The sequence below is a fragment of the Macrobrachium nipponense genome, chromosome 8 (genome assembly GCF_015104395.2).
Source record: "Macrobrachium nipponense isolate FS-2020 chromosome 8, ASM1510439v2, whole genome shotgun sequence".
Taxonomy (NCBI): Eukaryota; Metazoa; Arthropoda; class Malacostraca; order Decapoda; family Palaemonidae; genus Macrobrachium; species Macrobrachium nipponense.
This window is the reverse complement of record NC_087203.1, coordinates 3,798,560-3,817,719: the sequence shown is the minus strand read 5'-3', so window position 1 is coordinate 3,817,719 and position 19,160 is coordinate 3,798,560. Positions and strand designations below refer to the sequence as shown.

At 38.4% G+C, this 19,160-nt stretch overlaps 1 protein-coding gene across 7 annotated transcripts in view; it reads right to left on the bottom strand.

Moving 5' to 3' along the window:
• The window catches only part of LOC135222589 (filaggrin-like), a 138,154-nt gene extending 130,766 nt beyond the window's left edge, over positions 1 to 7,388 (bottom strand). For 6 of the 7 annotated variants that reach the window (XM_064260662.1, XM_064260670.1, XM_064260669.1 and 3 more), the window contains exons 1-2: positions 7,233 to 7,388; positions 5,596 to 6,246 (exon numbers count right to left, since the gene is read on the bottom strand). The gene's annotated coding sequence lies outside the window, so the exon portion shown is untranslated. Of the gene's footprint in view, positions 1 to 5,595; positions 6,247 to 7,226 lie in introns of all 7 variants that reach the window. The other variant, XM_064260663.1, reaches the window with a different exon arrangement.
• Between the last annotated feature and the right edge of the window lie 11,772 nt (positions 7,389 to 19,160).

The window sequence follows — 19,160 nt, the reverse complement described above, 5'->3', positions numbered from 1 at the left end:
ATTTTTTGAGTTGGATTTTCTTTTTCTAATCTTGCTACTTCAGCATAGGAGGCTCTGTATTTTGGAAGAGATGAAAAGGTATTGATTGTAACAGACTTGGCAGGAGGAGAGGTTCTTTCATCTTGGATTGGTGTTTTGTTGAAGACTTTCTTCTTCTTGCAATCAGTAGACTATCCTTCAGTGTTGGATTCATCTTCCTCTTCCAACAGAGAAGGAGCAGGGCTTGTCATTTCAGTGTTTCCATCGCTTGAGCAGGTTTCAATCGATGTATTTTCCTCATCAGACATCTCTTGATGGGAGTTTTCTTCACTGGAGAGAGAGTATGTGGATATATTATCCTCTTCAAGGATGGTTGGTAGAAGGGTGGGCTTATGAAGACGAGTTGGGAATTCCATGTTCTCATCAATGATGGGAATCTCCTCTCCAGGAAGGGATGATGATTGCATGGGTTTATGATGAGTATTCAGCAGCAGGAAGTTCAAGACTCCTTTTTCTTTGCAGAAATTTCTCCAAAGACCCAGGATAATCAGCGCACTTAAGTCCAAGTAACCTTGTTCCTTGGAGGTTTTTTTCCATTGATCCAATTCCGGCGATGGCATCAGATCCATAATCGAAATGGAAGATTGATGAGATTGGCAAGAGAGTCTGTGTGGTGGTATTTATAGTGGGTCAGACCTAGAGTTGAAATCTCATTGGTCGGGCCAGTCTTGGTCAAAGTCGTGGATCTCGCGTTGATGGTCACAGATTCTGTCGTGTGACTGCCATCATAGTGTGCCTGGGGATGGACGTCAGGAATCCTGTCTGTAGTGGGAGTCCTATCATCCTGTGGGGGCTCCTGATTATCTGGCATTGTCAGGGGGTCATTCACTGCTCTCCAGGCAGCGGTGGGAAGGAGAAGCATTTCATGAGTGATGTTTAAATTTGGTTTCTCCTTTCCTATACTGTGGGCTTCTAGGAGGCGCAGACGTCGGGTATCCATTGTCTGACCTATTATCTCAATACTAGGGATAATATCATTTCTCTTTATTAGTTTGTTATGAGCAGACCTGGCATGGTTAACTATGGCTCCTTCATGGGCATGGCAGGAGATTTGCTTGAAGAAATGCATGGAGGTCATACCAATGTATTTACCAAGGCATTCTCAGACCGGGCATGTGTATCGGTAGACCACACTCGTTTTCTTCAAGGGATCCTGCTGGGGGCCAGAAGGGTTGTTTCTCATCACCAGGCTGCTCACCTTCTTATTTTCATATATTACTGGTGATGAGAAACAACCCTTTGGGCCCCTGCAGGATCCCTTGATGAAGATGAGAGTGGTCTACCAATACACATGCCCGGTTTGAGGATGCCTCAGCAAATACATTGGTATGACCGCCATGCGTTTTTCCAAGCGAATCTCCTGCCACACCCAAGAAGGAGCCATATTCAAACACGCCAGGACTGCTCATAACAAACGAATAAAGAGACAATGGATACCCAACGTCTGCACCTCCTAGAAGCTCACAATATAGGAAAGGAGAAACCAAATTTAAACATCACTCAGGAAACGTTTCTCCTTCCCACTGCTGCCCGGAGAGCAGCGAACGACCCCACGACAATGCCAGATAATCAGGAGCCCCCTTAGGATGATAGGACTCCTACCTACTACAGACAGAATTCCTGACGTCCATCACCAGGCACACTACGATGGCGCTCGCACGACATAATCCCCGCGACCATCAATGCGAGATCCACGACTTTGACCAAGACGGGCCCGACCAATGAGAATTCAACTCTAGGTCTGAGCCGCTATAAATACCACAACACAGCCTCTCTTGCTACAGTTCTTCAACTGACTCGTCAAGATGACCCACGAGGAGGTCGAAACGTCACGTGATATACCAGCTATACCTGCATCAACACCAACTGTACATAAACCAAAGACAACCTACGGAATAATACCGGCACCGATGACGACCCCTGCTTGACCTGGACCTGAGATCCTGTTTTAATAAAATAATGATCACCTTCAGCATTTTTAGAAATTCCCAATATGAATATTGGCCAGTTACTCAAGACACATCACTGAGCCTGAGAAGCGAATTTTAAGAAAAATAGAAAAAACAATATATAAAATCAACTAGCTTAATTCTGCCATTCTCTTTAACAGCATTTGCCTAAAAGAGTGCCTTCTACCAAAAAAAACAAAAACAAATAATAATAATAATATTGTCTGGCAGCATCGTTTACGCCTACGGAACATTATGTGGCGTCCCTCGGGAGCCGAGATGAAACGCTTCCTTCATCAGGCAGTCAACTAATATATTCAAAGTCCCTTTCAAGACACGTGAAACCGACGGACACAGCCGATAGAATCTTTGTATAACAAACTTCGATGCCTTTGCGCAAGATTTCTTTTGCGTGTCTGAGTACCAGTTACAATGGAATAACAAAAATATATTAAGACAACATCCTAAACCGAGGTATGCTAGTATGAATAAGGTTGAAAGTATATGGCTTGTGCATACAAAAGAAATGAAGAACTGAAAAAAGAAAGGAATAAGAAATAACCGCAGTTATAAGAAAATTCCTTGAAGCTTGTATAGTAGAGGTCTTTATTGTATATAGTATTAGATGTTGAGGAGTTAAAAATTGCTTACAGTACTGATGACTGTATTAAATATGAGAGTTAGAAGCCCACTTCAAACATAATAAAATGTATTGTCATCTTAAGTCAATTCTCAAACAAGTCTTTGGATTCCCGGAATTTAGTAAGTGAGAAGTAGATTCAGGCTCCGTTTCCATCATAGCATGTAAACTCGCATCTTTTCGTAGTAATCCATCTTGCCTGCTCATTTTATTATTAATATAGAGTTCTGCAGTGGCATTACTGTGGCAGATAGCACTTTTTTTCAGAAAACGGCAAATAACAGACATGTGTTCTATACGATAAACAATCCTGCAAATTTAATTCTATACGATAAACAATCCTAAAAATTTAAATGTACATCTGTTTAAGTTATAAACCTGCTGTTTATCGGAGTGGATGACATCTTTTTCATTTTTCAAAGATAAAAATGATAGTTTTCTTTGCGAGACTTACTAACAGAGACGTAACCAAAACGAGAAACTAAAGACTTGGGGGAAAAAAAAGTGGAGTATGGATTTAATTAAATGCATTTAATTAACTCCTATTAAATGCATTTAATTACAAACATTATAACATACAATGATATATAATGATGTATACTTTGTGGTATTAGTATAACAACTATGATTCGACAAAGGTTAATGTTAAATCCTGAAGACGCATTTTTTCCGAATTTTGTCTTTCAACTTTTTTAAAGGACACTTTCTAAAACCAACTTCGAAGAAAAAAGTTGTTTTTCGTCAAAATGCATTTTTCATTTTTAAGCGTTTAAAAAAAAAAAAAAAATGTTACGGCCGGGTCAGGTCGGGCCATAGCAAATGAGACGATGTCCACTCTAATAATTCGCTCTGGTCAAAATGGCTATCATCTTATTCATATCAGTTGTCGTTTCAAGAGCAGAAAACTTTATGATTTACCTCATATATCGAACGTCAAAGTAGCGCACTTATGGAACTTCATTGGGAACATTTTCAAAACCGCGCAGGACCACCTTCACAAATTGAGTCAAATACACATTATTATACACCATTATACATACAATTTTTAGAGACACTGTTATATATTAATAGTGCAGCGAAGCTGGTTTTAGAAAATGCCCATTAAAAAAGTTGAAAGACAAAATTCGAAAAAAATGCATTTTCAGGATTTAACATCAACTTTTGTCGAATCATAGGTGCTATACTAATACCACAAAGTATACATCATTATATATCATTAGAAAGGTAATATAACCTACTTTAATTTCGTATATCAAAATGTTTGTCATAAAATGCATTTACTAGGAGTATAACGCGAAAAAAAAAAAAATCGCTATTTCGGGGGGGGGGGGGGGTTTTACTTTTTTTTTTTTTTTTTTTTTTTAATACTAGCGACCTATCAGAACACATTGGTGAAGGAATTGCTTGGTTACAAATTTGTTCCTTGTTCGACTCTTAGATTCCCTTCCTATAAGGAACCCTCTTCGAACCATACCACCCTCACAAATTGAGTAAGATATATATTATTATACACAATTATAGAGAACATTTTTTTATATTTTAATAGTACAACGAAAATAATTTCAGAAAACGCCCATTAAAAAATCTAAATGACAAAATTCGAAAAAAAAAAAATTAATTTTCAGGGTTTTAAGATCAACGTTTGTTGACTCATAAGTGCTATACTAACAAAGAAAAGTATACACTATCATATATCATTAGATAGGTAATTTTGTCTACTTTAATTCCGTAGATAAAAATGTCCTCGATAAAATGCATATATTACGAGTATAACGCGAAAATGTAAAAAAAAAAAAATCGCAATTTCGGGGGTTTTTGCTCCCTAAAAATTTTGCTAGGTGCCCCGGACATTAGTTGTTGTTTTTTTTTCTGTAATACTAGGCACTTATCAGAAAACATTGGTGAAGGAATTATTTGGTTACAAATTTTCTCCCGATTCGGCCAGCTCTGATGCTAAAATTCCCTTACTAACTGGGGCTAGAAGGCTGCTAATGGTATGTTGATCATCCACCCTCCCTTTATCAAAGTACCAAATTACAGCCCTCTAGCTTCAGTAGTTTTTATTTTATCTATGGTTAAAGTTGGCCAATATCGTGCGTCTGGCACCGCCATTGATTCCAGCAACACAGGCCAACCGTTAACGGGCCGTGGCTGAAAGTTTCATGGGCCCCTGATGAGAGTTTCATACAGCATTATACGTTGTACAGAAAACCTTCGGCGCATTTGTTACTTGTTTTATTTTTCTCGCAACCACTTCTTCTTCTCTTCTCTCTTTTAAAAAAACTTAGTAATGATGTTGACATAACCAACTTACTTTCAAAGAAGCGCATTCCTCTGTCAAGGAAATCGGTCATGGTCGTATATTATATTAATTATATTAAACATTTAACAGAAACGAAAACCAAACAAGAAACTCGAATGTTTTGCGGTCTTTAGAGAAGTTCAAAAGAGAGCAGCACAACAAAACAACAACAAAATACTCCCCCTTCTCTCTCTCTCTCTCTCTCTCTCTCTCTCTCTCTCTCTCTCTCTCTCTCCCGGAGCCCTCAGCAAAACAGCACCTGCCAGTGTTGTAATTAGGTACACTTTGTCTAGCAAGGTCGGAAGAAATCTTGGTCTCTAGTTTTATTTTGAGCAAAAAATGGACTAGAGACAATAAAAAGAATCTTAAACTGATCACATGTTTCTATTTATTTCATTTTCAATTTGATATTCTAATCAATCTCATTAGTTCTAGGAATTAGATTATTTAAAATATATGTCAGGTATTTTGCCGAGACAAATGGTTGAGGCGCATCTTCAAATCCTCATCCAGTTTCGCTTTCGTTTTGAGTCCTAAACCTGATGACCTTTAGCCTGACACTCTTCAAAGCTCACACATGGCCAAAGTACTGTATGTCTTTTGACTGGGTGATTTATGTAAGGAACCATACTAATTACTGAACAAATGACTTGCACTAAACTTACCTCAAGAGATAGGTCATCTTCTTATGGATGGCTAATACGTTATCAAAATTGTTTTGCTGTTCGGACAGGTCCAGGCCGACGGTTCCTGCAACTGGCGGCCTCTCTTGACGAGACCAGAGACAGGTAATGGTAGAATTCACATGGGGATAAAGGTAAGCAAGGATGGGCGTAGCGATTCTTTCAGGATGGTGGACGGGCACCTGTCTTGCCTAACGCCTCTTACTTACACCCACCTGAGCAGCCATTTGCCATTCCTTCTCTCGCTCTAGATTTTTTCAATATTTCTCACTATGCATTCAGTAGTATTATCACACGAGCTTTGGACACTCAAATGAGTAAGCTTTCGACTTGCTTGTCATCACCAAATAAATTATTTTGCTGCTTAGTTCGCAATTGATGGTTCCTTTTTACTTTTACCGTTTCGCGCACATGAGCTCTTTATGCGTAAACTCTTGCTTGCAACTTCCTCTAATCACTCGCTAGTTTTTTCAACAGAAACAACGCTATACAAATGTTATGGAGGCACTAATATCACATCTTGAATTCTACGAGCAGTACTTATTATTCTGGCTTACTTTGGGCCTCATCCCTTTCTGCTTGGCGAACGTCTCCTAAAGGCATATTTTTGGTCATTCAAGCCTAACTTCAATCCTGGGGGAGGGGTGGGGGAAGGAGAAAAACTCATTATGAGACAGAATCCCAGTTGGAAAACTGAGAGGCGACGCTTCTGTCAGGTGAAAAGAGCGCTGCTCTCAGCATGAAACACGTGACCCCAACTCATCTTCCTGACTACGACATGCAAGTAAAATGCTGAGAGTGAAAAGCCTTGATATAAGAAATCTAATAGAGGCGTCGTCTTTAACTGTATAAATTAGCGTCGAAAAATGGGACACGCTATTTCTGCCTAATTCTCAAGTAAATGACGATACCTGAAAAATTCATTGCCCACAAACGACACTCATTCACCTAATAAAACACTTGCCTTTGAAACGGTTAATTGTTTTTCCAGTTTTACAATATTTAAAAAATCCTTCTAACAAACTCAATAACAAAATGTGTAAAACGGAAATTTCTGGTAGGAGTTTTGAAACTACGAATACATAAGCAATAGTGGAAAGTCGGGATGCAGTGTGCAGTGTTTGCCGGCAATGATAGCTATCATTGATTAAAAACATCAGCTCAGAGGGGCCAGCTGCTCGTTACTTTTACTACACGAGACTACCTATTGGGGAATACTATCACCGAGGTCTTTGAACTCACGATCTTCTATCCGGATTCAAGTTTTGTTATTTAATGTTTGTCTTATTGACAATACTTCATAGAAATAAGCAAAAGAATATGGTTCAAACATTATGGAAGGTAACTGTAATACCAATAAATCGATCTAGCATACATAAAAACCAACGAACACTGACCCAAAACATTTCATGCTAGGAGCATAAACATTTCTCAATATAGTGTTGTTAACAAACACTTTTTTTATCACACCGACAACGACCCGACAAGTCACTATTATCCATTTATAGAGTATTTTTTCTCATGCAAACTTGCTTGTCATCATATCGCTTTACTATATAAACCTTGGGAGTAGGGTTTCAAAATCATGACAATACGAGGAAAATCAAGCGCACACTAACAAGAAGAAATCACTGGAAACCGTGGGAGTCGTAACGCAAGGGGAGCCATCGCCAAGAAAATGTTTGTGGAGGACACTCCTTTAGCAAGGTTGGCCTGCGACTGTCGACTGTGGATGAGGATGAGGTTGAACTCGCCGAGTAGTGGGATTGTGGGTGCGCTGCGGCAACCGAGGCACGTACCAGGTTGTCTAGAACTTACAAACGTACTCACGCACATACGCACGCCCACCAAGGCCGACTTGCTCATGTAAATTCTTTGCTAGAGTGGGTAGACGACGGCGACAGTGGATGAGGCCCTGCCCAAAAGTCTTGAAATGCTGGCTCTCTAACTTTGGGAAGTTGGTCGATTGTTTCAGCGCCCACGTCAAATGCTCCCTCGATTCACTTTGTGATTATGAAAAATAAATCGTTTGCTAATTAAAAAGGCAAAATAAACACCTGCTCTACGCAGCATACTACATATATCCTATAGAAAATGGTTGGTGTTTATTTAGCACCCTGATTATGTTTGTCAGCGAGGAAGTGAAACTGATGGAGGCTTTCCTTGGATTGATAACGGGGTAAAAGAGCGGACGTTGCGTAAGATAGCCTACGTCGTGACCTCCCTTTTGGAATTATAGCGGGGTCACCTGCTGCATTTAGTGCTCTAAGTGAGTGAACGACATTTTTAAATAATAATATTTTGCTACATTGTTATTCAAGCAGACTAAAACAAGTGTTGTAAATCAAATATCATCTTTCACTTTCAGCGACCTTATCGTTAGCGCTCTTGCAATAATAACCGACGGTTGTGTGGAGGAAATGTTAATGGTTCCAGTGAATGGTCTGAGCGAGGGAACGGACGGGTGGATGAATGAATGAATCAAAGGCAAAAAGTGAAAACAGGTGGTCAGTGAGAGGACTGGTGGATCTCGCCTAATGTAAGTACTCCTGTTTAATCGTGAATGGGAAATGAGACGGAAATTCTGAACCTGTTTTTCATTACCTTCGCTGAATTACCACTTGCAGGCAAATTCCTGAAGCATTTAAAGTTTTAGAACAGGCAATTTCCTTAGTTTCTTAGCCGGGTGTGTCAACTCTGCACGCTTGACCTCGAAAGGTTACCATTAGACTATCATAAACAAATTCGTGAACTTTGAAAATGTGACGGTTTTCTCGGTACTCCCATCATAAACTTGTTAATTAAATGTGGATTATTCCTCCCCATGAGTGGGAACAGTAGATAGTACGGTTTTCACTGAATAGGCCAAGGTGTAGGCTACATGAAGAACTTATAAAGAATATAGATCGTTGGAATATCAGTGTAAGAGACGAAAAGGAGAGAGAGAAGAGAGAGGAAGAGAGGAGAGATAGAGAGAGAGGAAAGAAAGAGAGGAGAGAGGAGTGAGAAGACCTTGCAAGGTAGAATCGCTCAAGAAAGCGAGTGCAAAGGTCACTTAAGATGTTGTCGTAACCATATGAATAATTACACAAGAAAACAGCAGAATTTGATTATTAGATTAAAACAAAAAATGGTTCATACAAGAGGAGGTAGTAACCATGTAACCAAAAGGTATAATCCAAAATAAGAGACAGTAACGCCGCAAGGTTTAATTTTCATTCGACCTCAAGTCTCTCTCTCTCTCTCTCGTCTCTCTCCATCTCTCTCTCTCTCTCTATATATCTATATTATTATATATATAATATATATATGTATACATTATATCATTATATCGTATATATTATATATATATATATATCTATATATGATATACCCACATAATATATCTATATATATATATATATATATGTATATATATATATATATATATATATATATATATTATATATAGTACTATATATATATTATATATATATATATATATATATATACAAGTTTGCTGCCCAACCTCTCTGACTATTACTTGTAAGTCCAATTCCATTTTTTTTTAAGTTCCACTTTTAGATCCTTGTACTTTGTTCCCTTTATTTCTTAGACCTCTTTATCTGGCCCACTACTTCAAGTCTGTATCTTCACTGTCTTTGACGCCGCTTGGCCAAACGTACATACATACATCAAACACACACACACACACACATACACACACACACACACACATATATATATATATATATATATAATATATCATATATATATATATATATATATATACGTGTGTTATAGGATAATTAGTGGAGCTATGATTTTTTGTGCAGTTCCCGTAACACTATTTTCTATTGCAGTTCGAGAAACAGGTAAACCAGTCGTGGTGGTCGCGGACTTCATATATTTAGAGCTATGTATATGCCTGTGACAACATTCCCATTGTAAATGTACATGGTGCCATTTAAGATGTTGCCCTAGCAAGAGCCTGTGTTAGCATAAGGTGGGCTTAATCTAAAACGAACGAACAGTGGACAGTGACGCACAATAGCGTATGGAGGCGCCGGTTAGCATTCCCTATGTACTAGGATACTCACCTTCGAAATTCTTAATTGCATCCCTTATGAATGACCTATCATATTGAAGTGATTTAATGTCATTCAAGAGTAAACTGAAAAGCTACTTTTATCTTATCCCATTCGGGCTAAAATAGGACTGAATACAACAGCCAGAAAGGCCGTGCACAGGCTTTCAGAAGTGCTCAAGTGGAAAAAGATAGATACAATAAGAAATGTTAAAAGGGTCATCAAAACCTAAGAATGTGTGTGCTGCTGCTGCTGCCTAATAAACTTCTAAGACCACAGTAGCCTCCGGCGGTTAAGACTTCTTCCTTATCAACTGTGATGTCTTCCTCATTGCTTAGCACCATTAGATCGGAAAGACTTCTTCACACAGACTCCATAGCTTAAGCTTAGTCATCTTGAGCTTGGAAAAGGAGCGCTCCACAGTTGCTGTTATTGCAGGAAGAGTTACGTCAATTTTAAGCAGCTCGTACATAATTGGGAGGACACGATGGACACCATTCTCCTTGATAAATTGTCAAAAGTATGTCTTCCTCTCAGAATTTGCAGAGCGTCTGGAGATCTATAACTAGAGTCCTTGCTGTTAAGTTTGCATCTGCCTTCCAGTTGCATAATTAAGCTATGGAGCGACTTCAGGATCTTTTCCACCTTATCTTTTGATTCTTCCTCATCTTTCCCTCGAAATCTTCTTCTCATCGTTTCTTGCCCAAGTTTGTCCAGAAATGGGTAATGTACATTGACATGATAGACTCCTCCAAAGTCTGTGAAGTGCGGTCTGTTGTCGCAGACATAGAGGTTTACTTGAACTTGCTGGCACTTTTCTCGGTCTCTTCTGACCTGGAATCTCCTCTGGAACCTCAGAATCTGCACCTTGTGCCTGTTGAGTAGCAGTTTCATATATAACCTTGAATGTTTTTTCTGTCTTTAGCTCACTAAGTCTTTTCAGTGCATCATCAGTGCTCGTATAGCTACTCGGAAACATGCTATTGACAAATGTTGGGCCAGTGTCAATCAACCTATGCATAATATGATCCAATTAAATTGATAATTAGGACAAAAACGGCACCTTAGCTCTGAAGAAGAAAAAGGGCCTCAGGGACTCAAGCACCCCAAACCGGATCCCCCCCCCTCCCCGGCACCCTTTGTGCACGCCCCTGTAATGCAAGATTTATGATTAAGATCTATGATGTGATTATTACAGCGCCATAATATTTCTAGATTAAACAGATATCTGGGGTATGAAGATCTCTTTATTCTATTCTATATATATCTTTAGTTAAACAGATATCTGGGGTATGAAGATCTCTTTATTCTATTCTATATATCTCTTTAGTTCGATGATAAATTGCATATTACGTATTTCATATTTTTACCAATAAAGGTTTTAGATTCAGTAAACGGTTAATCATTGTCCTTTTTTGGACATTGGAACACTTCAACCCTAAACTACTTTTATTAATTACAGAGGTAAAGGAAAACTTGTTTATTATGTTATCAATTGATAATGACTGTTAGTAGACATAAACAATGAATATATAATGAATGATCTTATTTCCATGAAAAAATTCTTTGTATGTATGTATGTATGTATGTATGTATGTGCGTGTATTAATTGTTACAAAGTGTTCCAAATACCTGGTTATCAATCATAAAATTAAAAACTTACCTTACTACAGCCATATACCTGAACTCTCATGAAGAAAAAATACGATTGTGTACTCTAACGGCAGCAGTGATCCCTTAAAAGACTTATCAGTAATGGAGGTATCAATATTTAAATATATTAAAGTATATCAAAGAGCACCATTCCATCAAACACTGAACACTATATAAATGTTTCCTCAATTCGAGTCACTTCAGCAAAAACTGAAGGAACAAAATTTATATCACCATGATTCATTGACAAAGTTAATCCTGCCACTGGTGGTCAACAAATGAAACACTACAGTAAAAGTTTTAAACATAAAAATCTATTATTACTTCAAAATTTATAATCAAAATTCAGTTTTACTTTGAAGAAAAATTACTATTACTTGAAAACACAAAATCAAATCATCAAAATGTTAATATGTGAAACAAAATTATGTGAGCATCTGGAAAATCGAAGAGATTGTAAACACACTAAATAGGCAAAAGTATTAAATTAACAAAGATTTAAACTAATAATTCAAAAGACGCTAAGAACTTACAATTACACAAAACATGAAAATTAAATGTCAATGTAAATTCACTTGAGAAGTAAATTCAATTCACTAAGATACAAATCCATTAGGATATTGACCGGTCTACTAATCCACTTCCAATTATACATGGTATAGATTTCTGTTTCAATACCTGTTAACTGCAGTTCTGACCATTACCAAAAATATTTATTCCTGAAAAGGTGCCATTACTGGGGTAAACACTAATTACTATAGGTAGCAGGTCTCACGAGAACTTATCATACGGAGTGACCGACAAAAATTATTTTATGTTACAAAATTAAAATCTGAGAGCGAGAGAGAGAGAGAAGATATTACTATTAATGTAACACGCACGGTTTCCAGTATCTCAGTGACAACGATTGTGACGTCCTTGCCAAGGTAAAACGCTTCTGACTTAAAGATGGACGATATGTGATCAGGGTTTAAATGACGTAATTTCCGCACGCTCTCCCTCTTGAACAAATGAAAGATGCTCAATGTTGTCACATGGCTTGGAGAGCGTCGTGACTGTAAGACAGCATGAACAGAAGTTAGTTTATATGACTGGTAGTCCTGCTCTGGCGACGAGTCTTGGGACTCATCTGCGCATGTGATTTTGTGACGTCATTCTACCTTACGCCAAAGCCGTTGCCATGGCAACGTGTGGAGTTCTAATGGCAATATCCCTCTCATATACTGAGAAATGGTCTAATATAATCTAATGATGAATTATCTTAATTTGCATACTAGAGATCAGTGGCTGTTCGTGACTTTAATTAGTGGGGGTGCTGCTTCAGAAAATTTTTAGGCATTATCTTAATATTGTGCAAAACAAAATACATACTCACATACACACAAAGAAAAGCCTGAGCAAAATTTACTTTTACATTACAAATAAATTGTTCCAGTCCAGCTTCATCCATTTATTTAAAGATGAAATCCATTCTTCTTGTTTTATTTTGGGCAAAAAGGTTAATAAAGTTCTCCTTGATTTCTCAATGACTGGTGACGAAATTTTTCTCAAATGAAATCATTGCAATTGTATTGAGTCTTTTCGGATTTATGGTCACACAATAATACAAAATGTAAACATGGAACTTTATGAGCAGCAGTGCTTTTCTCCACTGTCAGCCCGTCTCTTCCCTCCCCCTCAGACATGTGCACATGCATAGAACAATCAAACAACGAGACACTGGAATTATAAAGTACACATAGCTCCATACAAGCATTTTTGTAGTTTCTTCACAAATGAGATGAATGACAATGAGCACTGACGTTGTGGATGATTTATTATAGTGGTGATAGTATTAAAGAAAGAAAAACCAAATTACACTGTATGTTATTAATAAATTTTGAGGGAAAACAGGGGGTGCTGCAGTTCCACAGTGCCTATACACAAGCCTCCCCTGCTAGAGATATTCGTAAACCGCCCAAATTTCTGTTAAGAAGAAATGACCGTTCATTCACGTCTTAGTGATAAAGTTGTTGTGAAAGAGGAATTCGAAATGATTCATTGTAGATTTGGGTGCAATGAGAGTGATAGGGGACTTACAAACTCTTTTTGTTTCCGTAAGATCCCGAGTTAAGGCAGGATCCAGAGAAAAACTTCTCTGGATTTGAAGTTCAGGAAAATCTGGGCTTATACATGCCAGAGATCAGATAAGAGAGTTGGAGTAGACATCAAGGGAGTCATGTGTGGCAAGCATTTTTAGCTATGCTCAGTACAATAGAAATTTGAGATTTGAGCTTGCAAATAAACTGATCCCAAAAATTTATCACTAGGTTAGAAAAATATTTTTGTAAGTTGCCTATGTTTTTCAACTGATTTAGTTAAATTTTGCACAACTGTATCCAAAAATGACATCCTTTTCTCTCGATCAGGTAGGTTTTTATTCTAAGTTCATTTTTTTTTAAATCTGACTAAATCGATTACCGTATTTGATGGCATATAGGACGCACTTTTTTTTCTTTTTTTTTCCAAAATTTTGGCTCATAAAATCGCCCTGTGTTTTATACATCGTAGGTGAAGTTTGAGACCTCTTCTAGGCCTAGGCTAATCTCACTGACGCTCACTAACCAAGCTTACGATCAGTGCTTTTACGTACCCTAAACTCCTTATTTTTATTGCTGGTATTATTGTATTATTACCGGTGCTTTAAAAATGAATTCGTAAAAATGAAAGCAATCTAATCTGAAATGCTGTGACTTGCGTTTATAAACATCAGCTGATCGGCGCTCTGACTTACCGGTAATGCCATCTGTTGGCAAGGAATAAAACTATGGTATCGTTGCCAGCACTGCCAGATGTATGACCCAGTACTGTACGACCTACGACATTTTGATTTAATTAGCAAATTTGTACGACTTTTTAGTCCATATGTACGACATTTTCAATTAAAGTGTTTCCCCCTTTTCCTTATGTTTACTCGTATGTTTAAGTGTAGTGGCAGAATGCTTTTATAAAAAGGATTCTACTTTACCTTACTTCATGTTTTATGCACTGTTGGTTTTATTTTCATGGCCAATGTTTTGTTATTATTGTGATTGCTCTGCATGCCTATACATAATAACAGCTTGCTTATTTCCTGCTATTGAGATGTCTTGTGTATGCTTATTGCTTCTCTGTACTGCCAAATTTCTTTTTATTATTATTATTATTATTATTATTATTATTATTATTATTTCCTGCAATTGTGATGTCTGTGCTTAAATACACTAAAAACTTTTTTTCCTGAATCTGACCTGCTGAAATTAGGGTGCGTCTTATATGCCTGTGCGCCTTATATGCCATCAAATACGATACGTTTTCCAGACATTTTCGGTTGACTTTCGTTAACATTTCTCATCCAATATAGGTTTTTAAGTGAAAATAGTTGTTTTCTAATACAATTTATTACTTAATTGTTGCAAACTTCGATTACCGTAAATTGATTAGTAGACACAGATAGAGGCATGTACATGTAAATTGAATGTTACGTCATCATTGTACAAATTTCAAGGCTTGAACTTCCGTTTATCGGACCCCCTAAAATGCTGAGTGGCAGGAATCTCTCTCTTCAGAGTTCAACAGTAATCAGCTATCATGACTGCATCCCAGCATCCATGACGCCTGGTCTCCATCTTTTTCATGTTTTAATGAAATCTCTCCACCTGCTCTTTGCTCACTCATCTCAGATTCTCAGGAAACAGATCCATATGTGAGAATAAGTAATGCATTTTTATACTCATGTTGCATCTGAGGTTTCATAAAGTAGTCAGCATATTTGTGATAAGTTCTGTGTAGTTCCTGGCCATGTTGTTGCCAACAACATTCTGCACGACCGGAACAAAAGCCTACCACGCTTCCAGATCCACTTCGTTTATTGAGCTTTCAAACTCAGGGTCTCTGATGAGCTGACTGATTTGAGGACCATCAATCCTGGAAAAGCCTGGCAGAAGTAAGTGAAGCAGCCACCATCATTGTCCAGAGCTTTGGTGAACTGCTTGATAAGCTGAGGATGTGCAGTGGTGGGAAGATTATCTTATCTCTGTCTACCAGAGGGTTGTTGATGACGTTCCTTGCTCTGCAAGGCATCAGTTCCTCCTAAGCAGGCCAGTCCTTCTTTGTGTAATGCTGAGCAGTGCCCCTGCTATCCCACATGCGCGGAAAGCAAGGGTAGTTGGTGGACCCGGGCTGTTGTCACAACAAAAAATTCCCCATCTTCATGTCAACACAAATAACCACTTGTGTTGCTCATAACGAATTTTCTCCAGCACATACTCCACCGCTTGACACTTCTCCTTCAGTGTAGTCGAATGAGCGAGGGGTACAGAGGCAAACTGGTTGCCACTGTGCAGCAGAACATTTCAGTGATCACTTGCTGCTGTCAATGAACAGTCCCCAATCTTTGGCTTCGTACTGTGGCATTCAAAGATTGTGTAGACGCTGTGCAATATATGTATAGTACACCAAATCCTTCTCAGAGAAAAAGCCAAGGTACTCTTAATGCCTGTTCCAGTAGAAGAATGCCAACAGTTCAGCAGAGGACTTTGAAAAGTGGAAATAACGAACTAGACCATTGAGCTCTTTTTGGGAAATAGGATGTGGACGAACACTGGAGGAATCTTTGTCACTAATGTCAGGAAGCTCTCCAAAGACAAAAACTGGAATTTCATCACAGTGAACTACAGGACGATGTGCTGAGTGTAGATCAGGATACTTGAGGTTGCTCCAGTTCTTTCTGTTGATCCCAGTCACATCAATAGCTCAGAAACTGCAGTCAGTGCCATGGTGTGCTAGCTCCCTCCAAACCATGGGAATTCCAAACTTCAGACAACTTTTCTTGCCTTTGGTCCACTGACGCAGATACTCGGTGCACACCTTGCAAACCATGTGTGGTACCCAATCTTTATCCTGGTCACCAAAATAAGCTTGGTAAGCATCCTTTATGAAACTTTGACTGAGTTCCATTAGGAACAATGGTGTATTCCCCATAGATGTAGCAGAATGTCAGGCTTATTTTGGTCGAAGCCATTTCATTCACTTGTAAAATAAAAACCAACATGTCGCGCCTGCAAACTCATCAGATTTCGATTAATTCAAGAAATAAAAAAAAAATGAATTTTGCATCATATAAAGCTAAAATACCCATACATTAACAAAAATGTAAAAAGAAAATGTGGCCATAGCTCAAAAAGTTTACCTGATTGAGGAAAATAAATGTGATTTTTGGATTCAGCACATCAAATTTGTCTCAAATCAGCAAAAAAAAAAAACAATTAGATACTAAATTTGTTGTTGACCAGTGATCGGGGTTGAAAAAAAGATGTACTAGAATTTAGCATGTTGCTACAGTGGAATAAAAATAGTGAAAGGACGTTGTCCTTAACCATACTCCCCCACAAGACAATTAAGGGTTGATATGGAATAATGATTGGATGATAAAAATCTTGGAGGCAGGAAACAACCCTGTGACCTTGTGATCACTTGCTGTGGGGTGTCATTGAATGAGGAGCCCTTCTGTGTTGCTGGCTGACAGGATGCCTCCCTTGGCAGTTGCCTGGGGGGGTTCTACTGTCGACTTTGGGCGACCAAGACTGCAGAGAGAGCTGCATTGTGTGTGGTGGTGGCATGGAACGAGCTGAGTGGACCCCCAGGTGTGGCAGCGGTGTAGGTTGGGCTAAGGAAGTCCCCAGGTGCGGCAGCGGCGTCGGGTGGGCAGAGCATGACTGCAGGTGTGGCAGCAGCATCAGCAGGCCTAGGAGGCCCATAGGTAGTGGTGTGGGACAACAGAGCAAGCCCACAGGTGCGGCAGCAGTGTCAGTGGGCTGAAGAGGACTACAGGCGGCGGCATCAGTTGGGCGAGCAAGTCCCCAAGTAGTGGCGTCAGGTGGGCCGAGCAGACCTACAGGTGTGGCAGAGACGTCAGGAGGTTGCCTGGGGACTCGCAGGTGTGGCAGTGGCATCAGGGGAGGCTACGACGATTATATGGATGTGTCTGGACCGCCACCTGATTCTGTGTTGGCTGACCAGCACCCAGCACCCATCATCGTGACTTGTCTCACACTAAAAATCGCAAGGGCGCCATATTTAGTCCGCTAATGGTGTTGGGTAAGGTTGACAAGAGTCGATAAATGCCAAAAGTATGAAGCGCCATTTTTAGTCCGTTAATGGCATTGGGTTCAAGACTAGTCGCCGTGTGAGTCCGTTAATGACTGAGTGTGAACCACTCTGGGAAGTCACCAGTTGTGAGGACAAGAGAGAGACAGGTAGCTGGGTACTGATGCATTATAACAGATGAACTGGGTTGACATAGACAAGTACGGATGGATAAGTAGTACCAATTCGCACCGAGAGAAAAAATTACTCTGAGCCAGTAGATTTGTGTTTTCTCATGAGTACATATACATAAATAACTGCAGATACAGTTTGCTTACATACATGATGATTATATTGGCAAAAAGGCCAGATAATTCTACATAAGATGATATACATTAGAATTTAGCATGCTGTTACAGTGGAATAAAAATAGTGAACGGCTGTAAAAGAACACATTATTGGTTAGAAAAGTCTGGTTACTGATGTTTTATAACAGATGAACTGGGTTGATATAGACAAGTGAGGATGGATAAGTAGTCCCAACTCGCACCGAGAGAAAAAATTACTCTGAGCCAGTAGATTTGTGTTTTCTCATGAGTACATATACATAAATAACTGCAGATACAGCTTGCGTACATACATGATGTTAATTTGGCAAAAAGGCCAGAGAATTCTACATAAAATGATGTACATTAGAATTTAGCATGTTGTTACAGTGGAATAAAAATAGTGAACGGCTGTAAAAGAACACATTATTGGTTAGAAAAGTCGAAAACTACACAATACTTATAAAAAAAACCATATTGCACTTTATAGGATTTGCCGCTTTTCACACACCAGGCAAAGACCATTAGCCTTGCCAAACTTTTATGTTAAATTTTTTTTTCAAATTTTGATTATGATAAATAAACAAAATATAAAAAATTTTGTTTTATCACAGTATACGCAAAACATACAATCCTAAAATTTCGATTGCTAACATAAAAACCTCTTCAGACCGAAAAAAATGGTTAGGCTGACTTAAAAAAAAAAAATACCACCGCAATTTTGAAAGAAAAAACACAGGAAAGAAGGTTAATAATAATTTTAATTTCCTTTAAACAATCTTATCTATCGCGCCTGGCGCAATATACATTTTTTGTTTTAGAGTAAGTTAGTCGTGTTCTAGGGCAACCTGTAACCAATTAACAGAAACTTAGTTTGTCACCATAGCACATCATGTGCCTGCGCGGCCAGGTGAATAGTTGCCAGATACCACTTGCTGAATACTTCCATATATAATAATATATATACGTATATACCTATTGTCTGAAACATTATGGCAACTGATGCAATATTTTTTAACGTAACTGTACACTATGTTTAAATTATAGAAATAGAATAAAAGAAGATACAAAATGTCTGTGCTGTGAGGAAAAAAATGAAAATTTAGAACATTTCTCACTCTACTGCCCATCATACAATGAGATTAGAAATATAGTTTTGTGCAGCAGCCATAACAGGAAAATAAAGAGGAATTTTATTATTAATCGCTAACATACTCTTATTTGTAGATCTAATGAAGGGGGAAGTGGAAAATAGGAAAGAATTTCTAAAAGGATTGTCATATTACAGAAAGAAGAAAAACAAACACAAACAAAGGAGGAATAAAATACACAAGGGATCCGTTTCAATGGAATATCCCACCTACTACTACTACTACTACTAATAGACAGTTACCAT